Source organism: Cetorhinus maximus, chromosome 9 (assembly GCF_964194155.1).
Source record: "Cetorhinus maximus chromosome 9, sCetMax3.hap1.1, whole genome shotgun sequence".
NCBI lineage: Eukaryota > Metazoa > Chordata > Chondrichthyes > Lamniformes > Cetorhinidae > Cetorhinus > Cetorhinus maximus.
The window spans coordinates 12,254,431-12,259,066 of record NC_135887.1 but is presented as its reverse complement, the minus strand read 5'-3'; positions in this window follow the sequence as shown (position 1 = coordinate 12,259,066).

Here is a 4,636-nt window from a genome sequence, read left to right as displayed (position 1 = left end):
CTCCATGTAGTTTGGACCCTTTTCTTTTTAATAAAAAGTTTATTTTCTAATGGGACAACAAAAAACACACACACATTTCCAAGCAGCCCTTTCACATTCCCCAACACTATAAAGATCCAACTCAAAGCTAATGCCATTCTTCACTTCCACAAATACATCAACTGCACCGCTCAGAAATGCAAACCAAAAGAGATGGGAGCTTGAGTATTTGTCTCCATCACTGAATTGATTCCAGTAAATGTTTCCTGCCACAGTTAAAATAATAGCCCACTGCAATTCATTCACAATGATTTTTAATCATGAATATGTGTACCATAGTCAAACCACAAAAGTACATGTATTTGCCACGACCAAATACTCCCATGTCATTTCACCTCGGCATGTAATTAGAATGTAACCAATACAACGGGTGACATGGTTTTAGAGTAGATTGGTTCGAATGATACTTCTTGAACCATTTCATCTCATTTTTCCAGAATACCAAACCTTACCATGTTTTCACATCCAGTGTTTTGATCTCTCCCCACCCCCCCCCACCCTCTTTCTGGTAACCTTGCTCCAGCTGCCGATGGCCTGCTGTATAAAGAAATACATCCGGACACTTGTCTTAAATTTGCCCTTCTCAATCCTGAGCCCGTGCTCACCTGTCCATGTGCCTTTGTATTACAGTTGCCAACTGTGATGCAATGTATTCCTGGAGGTTTCATCACATGGCTTGCTCCCACACTCCAGCTATTCGTCGGCCAACACATCCATCCTTGTGATACACTGCCTTCCTACACCAATTGGAAAGTAAAAAAATTACCCAATTGGATGATGCTTGCTTATCAGCCAATTTTATCCCCATTTTCAATATTTTTATATCTGGTAAAGAAAAACGTTCAAAGAATTTTTTTAAAAAGTCTATCTTTTTTAATGTCCCTATGATTTTTCTCCAGGATTGTACACAGCAGTGTCCTGGAGATTGATCTTCAATTCCTGGAGACTCCATGGCCCCATCATGAATACCTGGAAGTATTAGTCTGCGTTTGTTTACTTGTCCTTAAGCCCCTGCGTGAAATTCTCTCTCAAGACTTGCTATTGTTCCATTCAACCCCTAGCCTAAAAACTGGTCCAGCGCTGTCCCCAGTAGAAGACCACCCTGCAATAAAACACATGAAGAATTGCATGAAGAAGCAGAAAGCAACCCCAAAACCTCACTGAGCTTGGACCAATCTACTTGCGCAAACAAATCCTTCCAGCAAGTTCAGATGGACACATTTCAGATAGCAACCGGGCAGCAGCGATGATGGCTCAAATGGAGTTCAGAAGCAAGAGAGGTCAGCTATAAGGGCCTCAGCTGCACCTTCCCTTGGGACCTTTAAAATAAAACTTAAATCAGTTGCTATTACCCCGTGTACTCAAAATATAATTTATTAATCGTCATAAAATTGCAAAAGACTGGACAAACCATGCACTGAAAACCACATCAGTACGGACTCAGTCCATCAAGAATGGATTGTAAAATTCTAGAAAAGTGCACAATATTATGTAGTGTAATGATCACATACTTCAGAACATGAAATATTTACTTGCCAATTTAGCTCCCAAATGCTTCTAAGGGATGGGAGTGCCTTCTTGTCTTAGATTACACTGTCTGGAATTTGATAGAAGTCCCTATCAATGGCAGTGTTGGGTGCTGCCTGTTCTTTCAATTCCGTGATGGTAGTACTGACCCACTGGTGATGTGTCTGTTGCAGCTCAGGTTACCCGTGCCTAAATGGGGTACATATGAATTTTAAAAAAGTACTCGTGGGAAAATCTCAATCATGCAGCTCTACACATTAACTCCCAGCCACTATACAATTTCCAGAATTCACTCTGCAGTGAAATTAACACATTGTCCGAATGGCAATGCATCTCTGATGGAGCTGTACTAAACATCTGTCTCTGGGACTCATTGTACTTAAAGGATTCATATTCTATCAAAACATTTTTTTTTTAAATTGCAGGATTTATCTGATACACCCATCTAAAATACTGCTGCAAGCGATTTTACAATACAGCATTGATACTCCCAGCACAGGAGATAAAGTACCTTGTGTATTAAAAACTTTATACGTAAGTATTTTTGTGTGTTAATACAAGTAATTAAAGTTCATATCATGTTCGACACCTGTGAGTTATGCAAATGACAAATGTTAACAACTCAAGAATATAAAATGTAACAGTTCAAGGTGACGAGTAGCAGTGTATTAAAAAATAAAAAAGATTATGAGCACGACGGTGCCTAAAAGTGAAATTAAAAGAAAATGCTGGAAATAAGTCAGGCGACACCCTTGGAGAGAAGCAGAGTGAATGTTTCAGATCAATGACCCTATACCAGAACTGAAACATGAGCTTTAGTTTTTCTCTCTACAGATGCAGCCTGACCTGCTGAGTGTTTCCTGCATTTTGTACTTCCTGTTTCAAATTTTCCAGCAAACAAGAGTATTTTGCTGTGGTCTTTAGCACTTAAAGTGCATTTGATCATTGCTGTTATTCAGTTGAGTTAGGCCATAATGTAAGCTGCATTGTTAGCCATCAGGCAAGATGTGAGCAACCCAATTCCTAGCAGAACTATTACACATGGGACGAGGCAGCACCAACCCTTAAGGTAGTAGCTTACTTGAAAGTATATTATGGTTTCTGCCAGCCAAAGTCATCCATGGTGTTCTGGTTTTTTAAAACAGTTAAGGCCCAAAAAATTAAATTAAGTAATTGAAAAATACTAATCGTAGATGATGTTGATAAAATAACAGTTACAACATATGTGGAGGCAATGATTAACCTGTACTGTGAGCTTCAAGTGCTATTTATTCATTACAAAGGTAAAATGATACCCTTGCTAATGTAGTTTCCTTGGTGCTGGCAGTTTGAATTGCCCATTTAATCATTTATCTTCGGTCCCTTGAGAACCACTCAAGTCGAGGTGCAACTTTTGTTATGAAGCTGACACCAGTTTTATTTCCACAGAGCTGGAATCAACTTGTTTCTTTGTTTGGTTAAGTTCCTGAGGCCCTTCTGTCAATGTAGTTACTTGCATAAAGTCACTGGGACCTTGAATAAAAAAAAATCAGTATCATGCTCACAGGTTGTTGATGGCAAAGGACACACTGATCAAGTGAACATTCTGAGCCATCATCCACCCAACAAGTACCTTAAGCCTTCCGAAGTGAAGATCCAACATTTAAACTAAATGTAAAGGTTCAGCCTATTATGTTTTTGTGTATTTTTTAATTAAATAATGTTTTGGTTTTAATTGTGTCAGCTTATTACCTTGTGATGCTTTTGGCTCCAGCTTTAACCACGTCAGACCTCGCTCAGAACCTGTACTTCTTTCGCCTTGATCTCTTCTCCTACATGTATATTTTTCATAGTTTAAGAGGCTAAAGCATTAGATGCCGCACCCAAGAACAACAGACCACCGCCCTCATAAACTTGGCAGATCTTTACAGGTTTTCTGTTGCTGTGCTTATGAAATACAGTATACTTCTGACTTATGCCCTATCGCCTTTATAGAAGGCGCTGTTAACTCTATGGCCCACGTTCATGAGTGTGGTTTTTAGAATGGTCATTTTATTAGTCATCTCCTCACTGAACATTTTGTTAGTGCCATAGGCATTTTCACAGACTTTGACAGGGTCCGACACATTGCACTTAATAAGTTACCAATAGAGGAGCTTCCAGTTAAGCTTGGTGCTTGATCATCCAAAGCAGCCTATGGTCATTGATAATTCATCTTCTAGCTTTTTCAGGGCTCATTCTCTGTCACATTAGTAACCTCCTCATTTATCTTAATTCATTCATGTGATGTGGGCATCACTGGCAAGGCCAATTTGCTGCTGCTAATGATGCTTTGTGTTTGGTTTCCTTCAAATGCTATCAATACATACAATCCATTCTGCTTCCAGTGTAGATAGTTGAAGTACTAAATTTTAATATCCATGCTCTTCAATGGGCGATTCTCCAAAAGCACAGTTTCTTCATCCATGTTGCAAGTCATCATCTCTTACCTTTACTGGCTTCACCCTTCATCCAATTTCATCTATTGATAATCTTGAGTATTAGTAATCTTGATTAATTTACTTTATGACTCCAAATGGAGATTGAATGTCTCCTCCAATGCTAAAGAAACTCATTGGAAAAGTTGCACTGGGATGAGAGAGCAGTCAGCAGTTCTCAAATCTACCCAAGATTTGAATACCACTACCAGGTGGCTTTCCTGTCATACTTTCAACATAAGTGCAAGAAAAAAAGTCTTGTTTGATTATCAATCTCTTATTTTTAGCCTCCAACCTGTCAAAGCTTTCTTGTCCCTGTTTTATCAATACTACAATGGCAAATACTCCACTAAACAATAAAAGCTGGCTAGCCAATGACATCCACATCCTGAGAAAGAATAAAAAAAATCCAAACTTTCCTTTCTTATTCCTTCTCAGTTCCTAATATACTGTCACACATTTGCTAAAAATATTGATCACACCTTCAACTAATCTTTCAAAGGTCCTCAAGATTGAAACTCCTTACCTTTTAGTTTTCCCTTCATCTTAAAATCTACAGATTTATAAAATATTATATTACCTTCCTACTTTTTGATTCACATTATTAATTGCCC